Genomic DNA, 16,008 nt, shown 5'->3' with positions numbered 1-16,008 from the left:
ACAGTGAGCGGTACCCATAGATGTGGAAAATGTACACAGTGCATTTATATAGCACCCTGAAACAGGGCATCTATGGGAGCAAAGGAATTCTGCCAATTGCAATACTAAGAATGTAGTATATGTAGCTCACTGCACAACATGTTTCCATTTCTATGTTGACAAAACTAACTGTCACCTTAGGGAATGGATAAGGGATCACCTTTACTGCACTAGAAAAGGGCAGTTGTATAGTGCTTTGGCTAAGCATACATTGGATAAGGGGGATGACCATTTATTTTTATTTCAGGTTTTACACATTCAGAATGTCAGCAATAGGATGAGGGATATAGTCAATACTACTGAAAATATGGAAGTAAAATGGATTTTGCGTTTAGGAGCACACAGATGTTTGGGTTTGAATGATAGTGTTCCATTGAAGCCAGTGCTAAAATCTAGAAGGTTAAAATAAAAAATAATAGTAATATTTTAACAAGAGAAGACTACATAAACACATGCAGGGCTTTGGGTCAATATGACAGTATTTTTTGAGCTGCTTCTAGCATAGATATCACTAAAGACAAGCATTTGTTGAGATGTATGTATTAAAGCATATGTATTTACTAGGTGTACAACATGTGCATTTATTAGGCAGAATATATGTATTAAGTTGTTGAGTGTATACTGCTTATAGTTTTATATATATTATTTTTATATATTTTTTATGCTTATACCCATGCACATAAGTAGTTACTAAATGGGGAACATGAGTATATGCATTTATTCATTGACTTTTTATGTATTTTATTTATATTTATCCACGTTGTTGTCTTTACATTTTGTGCATGTGGTTTTTAAACAGAGTTTTTCTGACTTCAGCAATTAACTAAGGGTAAAACGTAACCATAGTAATTAATTGATTTCTGAGTGATGAATTAACTTTGAGTGGTAGGATTGGTTGTTTTAGTAATGAATTAAAGTATTTAAGTGCAGTTGCTGTTTGAATGAACTGTCTGATGAAGCAATGGTTACCACTGTGAAAGTGCTCACCATCTTAAAAAAAAAAAAAAAAAAAAACACTGTGAAAGTGCTCACCATCTTAAAAAAACAAACAAAAAAAAAAAAACAAAAAACAAAAAAAAAACATGAAGACTTTACTTTGTCATGGTTCAGCTTCTTTATTCCAGCCACCTTCCTTCTGGGCACATGTGTTCAGTAATGAATAAAATAAAACAATTAAAGACAATATAAATGGGCAAGACGATGTTCAAGAAAACACAAGTCATACAAAACTCAGAAATATTACTGCATACAACATACTTTTTTTTTGGGGGGGGGGGTTCATGCTTGCAGGACACCTACATCTCATTCTTGACCTCCCTGCATCTAGAGTGGTGCAGTGGTTAGTATTGCTGCCTCATAGCAAGAGGTTCAACAGTTTGATTCTTGGCTGGGGTGCTTTCTGTGTGGGATCTGATTTTCCTCCCTGCGTTCACTTAGGTCTCCTCTGGGTGCTCCAGTTTCCTCCCACATTCCAAACACGTGCATCTGGAGCATTTCTCCCCAGGCCTCCACTGAAAATGGGCTCTGTCCCAGTTGGACTTTCCAGGTAAACAAATATAAAATAAATAACACCAGTGTCTCACAATCACTTAGGCCTAACCATAAACCCAACATATTTGTCATAGGAGACTCCATTGTGAGACACACAGATGTGCCTCTCACCAGGCTGGATAAGGAGAAAGTCGCAGTTAGTTGTTTGTCAGGTGCTAGAATCCACCATATCACACATGCACAACAGGTACTGTTATGACTCTGTCATAGGCCATGTTGACATGAACAACTTGAGACGTACCTCCCTGGACTATATGAAGAGAGATATGATTGAGCTCGCTGAATATGAGTCCCAGGCAGGTATGTCCCTAGCCTTAAGCAGCATTCTACTTTCACCCAGAATGATGCCTCAGTACAAACAGAAAATGATTGACTTTAACAATTGGTTGAGTTTCTGGTGTCATTTCAGGGGGATCCAGTGCCTGACAGCCTGGGAAGATATGATCAATAGACCACAGTGCTTTGCTAGAGATGGCCTGCATCTGTCTCACTTGAGCTTCAGGCTTCTGGCAAAGGCCCTTGCCTCCCCCATAGTGCCTATTTTAGGAAACGTCATGAGATCGATACTACCAACATAAAAATTTTAACAAAATGTAAATTAAAGGTCATGCTGCTAAATGCTAGGAGTCTAAACATGAAACTACACTCATTGCAAGCATTCTTAACCCTAGAAGATGCTGATATTTGTGCAGCCACAGAAACCTGGTTCAAAGTTACAGAGAGCACCCCAGCCTTACCTGGTTACTCAGCCTATCATGCATTCAGAACCCAAAATTTGGGCAGCAAAGCCAAAGGAGGTGGAATTTCAATATGTATATTAAAGACACACAAACACACACCTCAATGCTGGTCAAACAGTATGATGCACAGGAGACACTCCAGGTTCAGTTAACCATTGACAAGACCCCTATTCAAATTATAGCTAACTGCAGGCCCCTAAATGTGACTCTAGAAGCCCACTCCACCTCTCTGGACCTCTTCAAATCTGTCAAGATTCAACCCTTTACCCTGATCCTGTGACTTTAATTACCCAACCGTAGAATGGAAAAAATACTCATGCCAGAACACAAATGCACAGAGATTCCTTGATTTTATCAGTGCAAATGCCTTGGAACAGCTAGTCGATACCCCCACAAGATATGATAATATCTTGGACTTGGTATTAACCAACATGAATAAACACTGCAGCACCCCTATGGTATTATCCTCCCTGGTAAGATCCGACCATAAAGAGGTCACTTTCGAAGTCACCATCTCCCCTGACCCCCCTCTAGCTTGGGTCAAACAAAAAAAACTTCTCCAATGCTAATTACAACCTCCTAACGGATGGTATAAATAGCTTCACAGCCCAATTCCCCACTGTAGGAACTGGCACCAATGTCCAAATCTACAGAAAAGTACCACATGAGCATTTATATAAATGCATGGAATCAGGAATACCTGACAGGACAAAATCATCCTTCGCAAGGAAGAGTAAACCTGTCTGGTGGACATCTGCAATAAATAAACTATATAACCAAAGGAAAAAAATTGCTGTCTAGCACCAAGAAGGAACAGGTGCCCAATTGGAAGCAATCTCTCCTTAGCCTGAACAGGCAAATAAGAGCACTAGTGAAATCCTCTAAAGCCAACTTTGAGTCCAGATTGGCCACATGTACTAGAGACATTCATACGGCCTTCTTCACATATGTCCGCAATCTGAAAGGAAGCACCCAGATCTGTTCAGAACTGGTGGTCAAGGACACCACATACATAAATGCTGCAGATATAGCCAATCTACTGGCTGACAGATTCAGCAAAAACTTCTCCCCTCTGTCCCCCCATCAGTAAATCAAAACATCCCCAGTACCTGCCCACAATCCCTTATCTCTAGGGAACAGGTCATCACTGCCCTCTCAAAGGCAAAAAATACAGCCTCCATGGGACCTGATGACATCCAAGGCTGCATCCTGTATAACTCAGGCATGAACTTGCAGCACCATTAGGCACCCTATTAAACCAAAGCCTGAGTACCTGGTTTGTCCCAGCCGAGTGGAGGACAGCCACTGTCATCCCTTTACGCAAAGATGGAGCATCTACCAATCCAGGCAATTATAGACCCATCAGCCTAATTAGCCTGATTTGCAAGGCCATGGAATGGATTATCATGGACATCATTAACAGGGGCATTGACAACCTCCAAACACACGACCCCACACAATTTGGTTTTGTCAAGTGGAGGTCATGTCTGTTAAATCTGGTTGATTTCTTTCAGGCAGTCACCAAAGCCATGAACGAGGGGAAGACGGTGCACACCACCTACCTTGACCTGGCCAAAGCCTTTGACACTATTCTCCACTCAGGCATAGTAGATAAACTCTCTCAACTAGGCATCAATCCATATGTTTCCAGATGAGTAGCAAACTGGCTCACTGATAGAACCCACCTAATCAAAATAGGGGAAGCCACCTCAAGCAGTGGACCCATAATTAGTGGCATACCCTAGGGATTGTTCTTGGGACCTCTGTTATTCGGGATATACTTCTCTGAAGTGCAGGCCAAAACCAGTGGTTTATGGCTCGCCAAGTTTGCAGATGACTGCAAGCTGAGCGCAGTCATCAATTCCCCAAGTGATGTGAACTTCCTCCAAGAGGGTCTCACCCAGACAAATGACTGGTGCCAGAAACATGGCCTCAAGCTGAATGCCAAAAAATGCATCATCATCATCCCTTTTGGGGAGAGTGACGTTCTCGCATATTATCATATTAATAACAACATCCTAAGTACACAATCAATAGTGAGGGATTTGGGCACCCAGGTTGTTAGCAACCTGACTTTTGACTACCATGTTACTTCCATTGTACAGACAGCTTTCTACATGGCCTACCTCATAAGTAAGGGTATCTCATCCAGGGACAAAAAGGTCTTAAATTCCCTGTATTCCTCCCTTGTAAGGTCAGTTATTGTGTACAACCCCCCCCCCCCTTCGGCATGTAACTCACAAAGTACGTGCAGCAGCTGGAGAGATCACAGAGGTTCCTCAACAGGAGAATCCAGGGCCTCAAACACCTGTCCTACACAGATAGGCTCAAATCCCTGTCCCTCTACTCAGTTTCATACAGACTCCTCAGAGGTGACCTCTGTCTGGCATACACAGCAATCTCAGACCCTGCCTTGACGGGACTGCTGCATATCCGTAAGTCAAGCTCCACTCAAGCAACCCATACACGCAACCTCAACCTGGTCTGTGATATCAATAGGACTTGTTGGCGGAACAGACTTGTGTCCCAGAGACTCCCCCATCTGTGGAATAGACTTCCTCTCCATGTCAAGAAGAGTACCTCATTATCCCTTTTTAAGCACAACCTGGATAACTGGATTGGAAACAGAAAATGCACCCCTGGGATTCCACCTGTGTCCCTGCTGGACAGGGGCTCTGGATGCTGACTTGTCTAAACATGGGCTAAACTCTTGGCTGGGCTTATAAGAGCCTCAGGGCCAATAGCCTAGTAACCTCCTATGATCCTATGATTTCTCTGTCATTAAGAATTGCTGTCCTCTCTGATATCACACAGTACAGGTCTGACCTACTTGAATGGCTAATAATGGTGTATTGTTGCAGCACACACCTTCAGAGTCAAAGCCAGATCGTGGGCAAATACGGCCCAGAGCAGGATAATGAGTCAGGCCCCCACCAACCATACCAATGTTCCATACATGGCTGTCTCTATCATTATCATTTCAAACCTGTCATTGTAATGCTATTTTCTTCTTTTCATTTACAATTATCATAGAAATTTTGATTTCATATAAAACGCATTTCACATTTTATGGAAAAAACACAACCATTTTTAAACGAAAAAAACTCACATAAAAACAAGACAGCGTGATAAACCGTACACTTCACTTCCCTTGAAAATCACACTTAGTGGAAATGCATCAGCTACAAAGGATGAGCGGGGATTCATACCCAAATAGTATATAGTGAAATACTATTTAGCATCTTTGTGAAGGGTGTAGGAATCCAAAAGACAAATTTGCCGACAGCCTATGACAGCCAGCAGGGCTCAAGTGTCTTTTTTCATGAGCAGTCCAGGAGTACTGTCTGGTGAAGTAATTTTGGCAGAGTCACACAGAAGACAAATAAAGGCTCAGGGAATTAAGCCATGTACTACAGGAAACCACGCTTTAACAGCTCATAGCCTTGCTCATCTGTATTAACTTAGACAAACTACTGAAGCCTAAACATTGTATTTCACACCTGTGTGCCTGCAAGAAAACAAGCTAAATTAAAAATGTATTTCCTAGCTAAAATATTAACATTAAACTGAGACGTCACACTGCCCAGTTTATTCACAGCTAAATAAACATATTGTCAGCATTCAGCAGAACAAGGAAACTAAGGATCATGTCTAAAAAACATGGCTGATAAGATGATGCTTCTGTTTGCTACAGTTAATTTCCTTCCATTATGCCAAAACTACTGTGGTGTGGAGAATTAAGGCTCTTGCCTCCAGCAACAAAAGTACAGGGTTTGACTCTGTGAAAGTGACTTAACTAGAAAGCCAGCTCTAACACAAAAAACTTCTGATGTAAAAAATGTCTCATCTTTCCATCCACTGCACAAAAAACGTCTGCTGTAATCTCCAGAGTGTTCCTTTTGAGAAAGTACTGCATTCTGCTGCTACATGAATCTTTCCTATGCTGTTTTGGATACCTATTGCTTTAGACAATAGCACCAAATTTCTGGATGTCTCTCATTGCCTGTGCTTCCAGTGAGGGACGTAGAAGCAATAAATGAGACAGAACACCAAAAAATCTTACAGAGACAGAGCAGTAATTTGGTTCATCTCTTTCCAGCTATTCTTTTTTAATAATGTTATATGGCCTGGCTGGGACCCCAACCAACACCAGGCCCCAGACAGCTGCCTAGGTTGCCTTGTGCTGGATTCAGCCCTGCATATATCTGTTGGGAGCATGTAGTTTTGCTTGTCAGCCTCATTGTCAATGAAGACTGTTTCTGAAATGTTACATTATCAAAATAAATGTCTAATAGAAGCAGTTTGTTGGATTGAGGATATTAATATTACACTGAAATTAATAACACATATATTAATGTTGCAGACTTTTCAGTAATTGTGCAACTGAGCTGATTAAGGTGGTGCAGGGAGCTGTGGCACAAAAATGCATGTTAATGCAAAATCTGTTATTCCTGAAACTTTCTAAGTTTATAAAAGCAATATTTAACATCTGTCCCTATTTTTGGGGCATTTGTACCCCCATTATTTTTGGTTTTGTCTAGATATCTTATGTGAAGAGGTTGTGAAGTATGACTTCAGGTAATTGTCAGCGTAGTAATGTGAACCTTATCTCTTTTTCTGTCTATCTGAAGAGACTGGTAGAAGACAATGGTAGTACCAGTTCGCAATGGTAAGAAGCAAAAACAAAGTGGGGAATACTGTTCATGGAGTCTGATCTCAGTAGCAGGAAAAGTGATGGAAATAATAGTGTGGTATAGACTGTTAGTATTCCAGGAGGGAAACCATCTACTGGAAACGTTAGTATTCCAGGAGGGAAACCATCTACTGGAAACGTTAGTATTCCAGGAGGGAAACCATCTACTGGAAACAAACTGACATGGGTTGTAGCTGTTAGTTCCTGCCAGTCAGAACTCTGCCTGTATTGATATTGGATTAATATAGAGCTAGACACGTATAAGGGTAATCCAGCCAGAATACTCAAGTTCTATTTTTCATTTTCTATTTTTCTTTCCAGTGGGATTGAATATATGAACATTACCAAGTTCTGACCTGCATCTTAACACTCATAGGTTTTGAATTGGCTTGCACATAAGCAAGAGTAACACTTTGGTTCAGCAGAGTGGCCAGCATGCAAGTGAGGCAATTTAAAGCATGTTGCTGGTAATAAACATCTTCTGAAGTTGTAGTCACAAAACATTTGCAAGTACCAGCGCAGCTGTTTTTCATTAGGTCTTAGGAATGAAACAATAATAAGGGTTAGCATGACTGGTTTTCATTAAACATTAGTAATGCATCTGCTATTATTTATAGTTCTTTACCTGTTGCTTCTCTGACATCAAATGGACTTGTAAAAGTAAACTATTTAATTCAACAGCAAAATGTTGTGTGTTGTTTCACCACAATCAGTAGTGCCTGTGTAAACAATGTAAACTGTTGTATGTTGTGAAACACATTTTTTAATCAAGAACAGCCATTATTTCTCACTGTCTGTTACTGGAGATTACCGTTTTTTCCACAAGCATCAGCATTTAAAAAACAAAACAATTTTGGTGTGAGTTGCATTCCAGTAATGAGAAAACTACATTTTTATTTAAAAACAAAGATTAAACTTTTTAAATCAACAGTATGCTGTTTTCCTGCAGCCATCAGTGCCTGTGAAAGCAATGGCATGCTTTTAATAATCAACAAAGTGCAATCTGTTATTAAAAGACTGCATTATTCAATTTACCTTTAACAGAGCTTGCAGCAGTAGATAAAGCAGTCATCTTGAATGGTGGTCTACTGCTTTCTACTGCTTTCAGTTTCATTTCTCCAAGTCTTTTAGGTTTCTAGTACCATGATGGGAATAGACCTCATTCCTACATCAAGGTATGATTAAAGCTCATAAAGTTAGTGTTGTTTTAATCTTTGATGTTAGCCAAAAGTGCTCTTTGCAGCACCAGCAATGTTTCCAGAAATGACTCCTGTAATTCATATGGAGTTATGTGTATAAGTAGCATATCTAAATAAGACTGTAAGTTCTTTTTTTTATGAGGCACATTACTCCTACTACTACTGGAACTGCCTGGGCATCCTTCTTCCACATTATACTCATTTCTGCTTGAAATTCTGATATTTTATGACTTTGTTTCTCTCTGTATGTAAGACACTGTAGTCACCGGGTGTAGTAATTTCAATTATCAGTGCTACTTTTGACTTCTTTTCATGGACTACCATATCTGTTTTTCTGTATCTAGTTTTACTTACGTTCTAATTTATCGTTCACAAAAATGCTTTCAGTAAAGTTCCATATTCAAATGCTATCTTGAAAATATGGAGTACATTGAACCAAGTCACTGTTCCTATGTGTGTTTGAAGATTAATCATCAAATGTCACAATAGTTTTCCTGCTGTTAATGTTATTAGCTTCATTTCACACATTAGATTATTGAGCTGTTCCTCAGAAACAAGAGTTAATTGACTAGGATACAGACTGCTATAACATAGAGGATTATGATTGGGTTCACAATCCTAACCGACCTATTATGTGTTCAAGACATGGCTGCTAAGAAATTCACCTTGAGAATGAAGCTCGAGTGTCAAGAAGTTCACCTTAAGAGTGAGGTTCAAGAGGCGAATCTTGGCATCCATGTCAAGAACACATAATGGTAGGTTAAGAGTGGAGACCTGATCATAATTCTTTGTAGTGCATGGAGCTTTATCTGCTCCATGTGCTATTAATTACAGGAAAAAAATAAATGCTAAGTGTTTTCTCAGCTTTCAAAACCATAAAATACTCAGCGGATGCTGTTAGAAAGACAGTGAAACATAGCCCATTACACTTACAGTCACCTTTCACTCCACTCTAAAGTCCAGATTTTTGCAGAACTTTCAGATTTTCACCTCATATGTTCAGTGTGTTCTTCATAAAACTGTGTTTTTCAGGCAAACCACTGATGATTGAAGTCACTAAATAAACGACAGACATTTGAGTTTCAGAATTCATGTTGTTGCTCTTGTTGTTTGTCTTTCGGCTTTTCCCGGTTAGAGGTCGCCACAGCTGAACTCCAGCCCACTAATGATTGGCAGTAGATTTTTTATGCTGCCGAGTTGCCAGCCCGATGCCCAAACTTCAACAAAGGCATGCCCATTCACGCATGTCTTTTGAACACCACTTGACCGCAGGGAGGACATGCAGACTCCACAGAGAAGGCACTCCAGCCAACAATCAAACAGGAGAATCTCTTGCTGTGAGGCAACAATGCTACCGCTGCACCACCGCAGCTTGAGTTTCAGAGTTCATATCCTTTAAAAAAATGCAGGCAAACACATCCTGTTAATGCAACTAGTTTCTAGGTTGATAAGAGGAGGGGCCAACTTATTGGTACATACAGCAGGGAGAAACAAATCTTTTATTCTGCTGCTGTCATTTGCTTATCAGTACTGGCAGAATTTATTAGACCTGACGTTAACAGCTTAAGATCGGGTATTGAGCCTCTCTGGTGCTTAACTGGTTTGTCTTTTTCTGAATATCGCAGCATAATCAAAGTGCTCCATGTACTACATAAAGCATGTCCTCAGTTCTGCACTCAGGTCTTCACATTTTACAGATAATTAATAAGTCAGTTTACCTTAATGTGTATAAGTTTTGCATTCCTAGTCATTTTCTTTGCTGAGAGCTTTTTGGTTGAAGATCATGTATGTAAAAGCATAAGTTTAGAACACCAAAGAAACTACATAACAAAAGATGACAGCAGTTTTCTATGGCAGTGCAGTCAGTGTGAATGCAGGTGATTGATGGACAGCACAGCAGAAGGGCTGCATACATGCATATGACTGTTGCAAAGCAACCTGCTGCCATCTGTCTTTGTTTATAATGTAATCTCTGACTCTCTCTACCAAAGTATAAATTTCAAAGATAACATCATTTCCTTTCATGAGCACCTATTCAGCTACTCAGTTTGACATTATAAAACTGCAAAAGTTTAATGACAAAGCAAAGAATTGGTATCTAAGATATAATGATACTAAGTAACGTGATGACTCAGAAATTTTATGTGCACAGCACATTTAATATACGTTAATGGTAATCTAACTGGTGTTCTTGTCCCCAGAGATTTTTGCAATCATAAAATTTAAGAGATTAGAGTGTACAGAAGAAAATACTTTTAGACAGATACATTATATGCAAGTTCTATACCTTGCAGCCATTCTCTGATTATGTTTTTGTTTTTATTTCCAATTCTTTAAGTTCATTTTTGGCTTGTACAGTTGACTGTCATCTTGGCCACAAGTTCTCTCCTCAGTCACCAGATCTACCAGACCTGCCTTAACCTCCACCAGACTTAGCCTGGCCTACATCTAGGGCCACTTAGGAGATTGAGAATTCTGGTACAGTGATATTCTGTTGCTGGGAGTACTTTTGTTTATGCTCTAGCTTTTTCCACCAGTCTCATGTGTCTGTGATGTCCTTGGGACAGATTTTCAATGGGCATGCTGGTGTATCATCCTGCCTCTCCAATGACTCATCACTGCTTAGACATTGTCTCCCTGTTTATCCCCAGCCTCTGCTGAGGATCTAAAGTAAGGCATGCCTGGGTACACACCCTCTCCCCCCAGGAAAGACATTCTCAGTCTCCTGAACTAGTGCTTCAGACACCAGAGCTGCTAAACAAACATGGATTACCTGTGATATAGTCAGGGCTTTATCCCTCTCTGCTATGTCACATTAAATTCTTATTTCCAAATGATTAAATGTGGACAAATTGAAACATACCATTTAAGAAATAGTAATATACAAGTACAATTTCAAGAAAATGGATTGTTAACATATTCATGCTATGGTAGCTGTATTTTTACAGAAGGAAAAGTTAGTAAATGAACATTGCAGAGAAAAAAATAGAGTAAAGAGTGGAGGGAGAATTAAGATGAAGAGTAGGAGCCCCGGGGAAAGGGAGGTCTTAGTTTAGAGTTGAGGTGGATGAATCAATGAGTGAAATATTTGCTAAAAAGATGACAACTGCTGAAATTCTTCTCCTTTGGATCACATTGATAAAGCTGCTGCCTATGCCTGTGACTTCCACTTCCATTTAAATAGCAATATTGATAAGGAAGCCCCTGTCCGTACCAAATATAATGAGACATTTAAAAATAAACCCCTGTGGTGGAACACCTGTAAAAATAAATAATATAACAAAATAAAGAAGTTGTTTAATTCATATAAGCTATCTCATTCTAACTCCCTTAAGTGCACACTTAAGCTAATCAATAAATAGCTTATAGGAACCATTAGGAAGCTGATATCTGAATAGTAGCCGCTAAAACCAAAAATAACTACACATCTTTCTTTAATTATGTCAGGAAGTTAAGAACTAACACTCATCAATGCTCAGAGCATGTTTATAATAACATTGCATACTCTGACCCAAAGGAAATTGTTAATACACTAGTTGACATATTTAGTAAAAGTTTTATATCACTCGCTATTCCAGATATTCTACAATCCTAACCACCCCATTTAATTACTATAGAAACAATTCTCACAGCCCTCTTAAAAGCTATGAACACCTCATCCATGGATCTTGATAATATACCACGTTGTCTAATTATAAGAGCCAAATATGGCCTATCTAAGCATGTCCACTGACTGCATTCCTGAAGCCTAGAAAACAGCTAATATAATGGTATTGCATAATGGTTTCACAACCACAGACCCTGATAACTTTAGACCTGTTAGGTTCACCAGCCTTATAAGTAAAGCTGTGGTGCATATTTTCTTAGACCTCATTAATCTGGACCTTGAGAATCTCTTAAACTGGACTCTCTTAAATTCAGATTTGTCTGCCCCTTTAACCTCATTAATTCCTTTGAAAAGTAACAGAAGCAGTGGACAGTGGTTGTGCAGTACATACAGCATATCTTGAACAGTCCAAGCCTTTGTCAGTATTTCTCATGTAGGCCACAGGCCTTTATTGATAGACTTGTATTGTAAATCTGAATGTAAATCCTTATGTTGTTATGTGGATAGCTAACTGGTTGTCTGACATAACCTATGCTGTTAGAGTTACAGGTGCCATTTCTATAAGCAAAAAAGTTACCAGTGGTGTACCACAATGCCCATTGTTAGGTTTTCTCTTATTACATCTCAGACCTCAAGGCCAATACTCCTGGCATGTGGTTATTTAAGTTTACAGATGACTGTAAATTGGGTGTTGATATTCGATTTCCCACAGACTCGCAATTGCTCCAACATGGGTAGATCATGTTAGCAACTGGTGTGAGCACAATGGTCTCAAATTAGATGTGAAGAAATGTAGCATATTTTACTTTGATAAACAAACAAAAATGCAAACTGTATAGGTTACACATCCCTCCAATCACACTGTCATAAAGGATCAAGGCATTCTTGTTAATAATTGCTTTTTGTTTGACCATCAGAAAGACTTTTTATCTGAATCATCAAATTTCTAAATACATCTCCACTAGACCCAAAGAAGTCTTAATTCCCCTTTCACATCAGACCCATTATTAAATATAATGTACCCTTTAGCATTTATTTGTCTAACATGTCACTCAACTTGAGAGACCTCAGAGATTCATAAGTGAAAGGATCAGTCACCTCAAAAGTCTTAGTTATCAGAACAGACTGGCAGACTTCTCTCTGTACCCAGTCTCTTATAGAATCCTCCATGGGGATCTGTACCTAATCTTTCAAGTAATGAAAGATCAAACTCTTTTTGACCTCATATTTCTTTGCAGAAAAAAATGGTGTTTCAAATACCCAGTTAAAGGTACTAAACTTTCATCTTTTTCCCCTTCCTTTTCTAACCCTCTAACCTATGCCTCCAAATCTAGCTATTACCCTTTTTTCATAACATGAAGATAAAATATAACTTATTTTTCTCTTAACTGAGTCTTGCTCATACCTTCTCATGTGTGTAGTATATTGTTCAGTAGAATTCTTTACTAAATTTGTATAGCTTATAATTTTTAATGTTTCTTTGAACAATGCTGCCTCTGTATTTGCTTTATCATGTCTTTTTATATTGTTAACTTTGTCACTGTTCATGCTTGGAGCTTTTCTCCCCGGGCCTCTACTGAAAATGGACATATATCCAGCTAGACTAGCCCGGTCAACAAATGTAAAATAAATAAAATAAAATAAATCAACAGATAAATACAGTAAGACAAATTTGCATGATAGATTCATATCCCAATGTATCCCTCACCACTGGAACAAACTTCCACTACATGTCAAGCAGAGCAGCAACCTTGCTTCCTTCAAGATAAACCTAGATAATTGGATTGGCAGCCTCAAATTCTTCTCTGGTCTCTCTTGCTTTCTCTCCTTGAGGCTGACAGGAACTATAGAGCATTTATTTTTTGCTAGACTTGGTAATGGTCTACAGATTAATTGCCTAGTACTTACATATAAACCTATAAAGATATGTATTTTTTAAGATTAAAGGTAAGCTTTATTATTGCTTAAGAATATTTGCAATTCACATAATTGAATAGATGTTGTTTAAGCTGCTTTCTTAATTTTGGTAGGTTCCAATGCACTTTATGTTGGTTGGCAGGGCTTTCCAAATCTCTGGAGCTACTATTGAGAAAGCATGTTCTGTCCTGTGGAGCTTAGGGAGAGTAATAAAGTTGGAGGCAGAAGCGTTTAGTGATCTCAGACTATGTGTAGAAGTTACTTTGGTTAGTCTGCTGCTGAAGAATAGAAAGATTTCTAGACTGTGTAGTTTAAAGACGAGGGGGGCTATTAGAAGTACGAACTTGTGTTTGACAGGAAGTTATTTTGCTTTTAAGAAGCGTGGTGCTGTAATGGTCTTTGTGGGGGGCTAGGCTTATGAATCTGCAGCTATTATTGGATGCAGTTTGAAGTGAAGTTTCATTCTTTTCAGCGCCTGTTAAGATTAAGGGAAGGCAGTATGTAGGCTGAAGGAAGAGGGGGTCCTTTTCCTATTGCCAGTCTCCCTGCAGAGTAGAGAAAATTGTAGGTATATTTGCCAGAAAAGAAGTTTGTTAACTTTTGCTTTTGCAATTTGAATATACTGTGGAAACTTAATAATAGGGTCAAGCCAGATGCTCAGGCATTTGTACTGCTTCACTCTTTTAGTTGTTTTATTTTATTTTTCTATCCAGCATCCTTTGAAAATGAGCTTTGCTCAGTTGGACTATTCCAGTCAACAAATGTAAACTAAATACATTTTTTGGAGTTGCTGAATAACATACATGTTTTTTTTTTTGGGGGGGGGGGGGGGCATTAAGGATACGTTTGATTTCAAGTAACCACTATGAGAGCTATATAGCAGGTCTTGTTCTAGTTCACTTTTTTGTCAGGTGAGTTACTAGCCCTGTAAATTACCATGCTGTCTGCATTTATAGTGATTGGTATGTGGGAGAGTCATTTGTGAGATTGTTGATGAAGAGAAAGATAGAGAAAAGGATGGGAGAAAGCACTGAGCCCTGTAGCACTCCTTTGACAACTGGCATGGAGTGGAAAGAGGAGTTTCCAATCTGCATTCTGACTTGTATGGTGTACAGGAAGTCTTTGAACCACTGTATTACATCAGTGCTAATTTTGGCCTGAAGAAGAGTCTAAACGGTGTGAGTGGTCTGTTCATAGGTTCATAGGTAGGTGCTAGGCTATCTGCCCGAAGGCATTTATAAGCCCAGCCAGAATGTGTTGGCTTTCGCCGCCCCCTTAGATTAGTTCCCTGTGCCTGTGTCCAGCAGAGCCAGTGAAGTGATCCTCAGGGTAAACTTTCTGTTTCCCATCCACTCATCAAGGTTTCTGTTGAAGAGTGTTAGCGAGGAGCACTGGCTAATGTAGATTGGAATCTTGTTCCAAAGCATGGGAAGTCTCAGGGACAGGAATCTATCCCTCCAGCATGTCCTATTTATTGTTGTGGTGAGGTTTACATCCCTAGAGCATGTGGCTAGAGGGGATAAGGTTTTCTTTAGGGGGAGCATGTCCATCAATTCTGGGTTGGACATGGCCTTGTATGTCAGGCAGAGATCACCTCTGAGTAGGCGGTATGCAACCGAGTACAGCTGGAGTTTATTCAGTCGAGCTGCATAGGGTATCTGTTTGAGGCCATTGATCCTCTTGGTGAGGTACTTCTGTGGTCTTTCCAACTGTCGCAGGTGTCTTGTAAGGTACATCCCAAATGGGTTGTTGTACTCTATGAGGAGTCTGATGAGTGACGAGTAGAGGGGCACAATGACCTCTTGTGATCTGGATGCAAACCCTTTTGTGATTAGGTGGGCCACATAGAAGGATTTTCTAACCACTTTGGCAATGTGATTATCAAAGGAGAGATTACTATCTACTTGGGTCCCCAGATCCCTTATTTAGTTTTCCGTATTTAGGGGTCTACCACCTATGTGGTAGTTTGTGGGTACTTTGTTTTTTCCAAAGGGGATGAATATGCACTTTTTGGCATTTAGCTTGAGGCCATGATTTTGACACCAGGTATCCGTCTCAGTGAGACCCTTTTGGAGGATGTCTGTGTCAGCAGGAGAGTCAATTATAGCCCCTAGTTTGCAGTCATCTGCAATCTTGGTCAGCCATAGTCCTCTTGTGCTTGCCTGTACCTCTGAGAAGTATATGCCGAACAGGAGGGGTCCTAGGACTGAGCCCTGGGGAACGCCAGCTGTAACCAGTTTAGAGTCAGACTTAGCTCCCACA

This window comes from Protopterus annectens, chromosome 3.part1, assembly GCF_019279795.1.
Source record: "Protopterus annectens isolate FY-2018-M chromosome 3.part1, PAN1.0, whole genome shotgun sequence".
Lineage (NCBI taxonomy): Eukaryota > Metazoa > Chordata > Ceratodontiformes > Protopteridae > Protopterus > Protopterus annectens.
The sequence above is the reverse complement of the archived record's forward strand: the minus strand, read 5'-3'. Positions refer to the sequence as shown.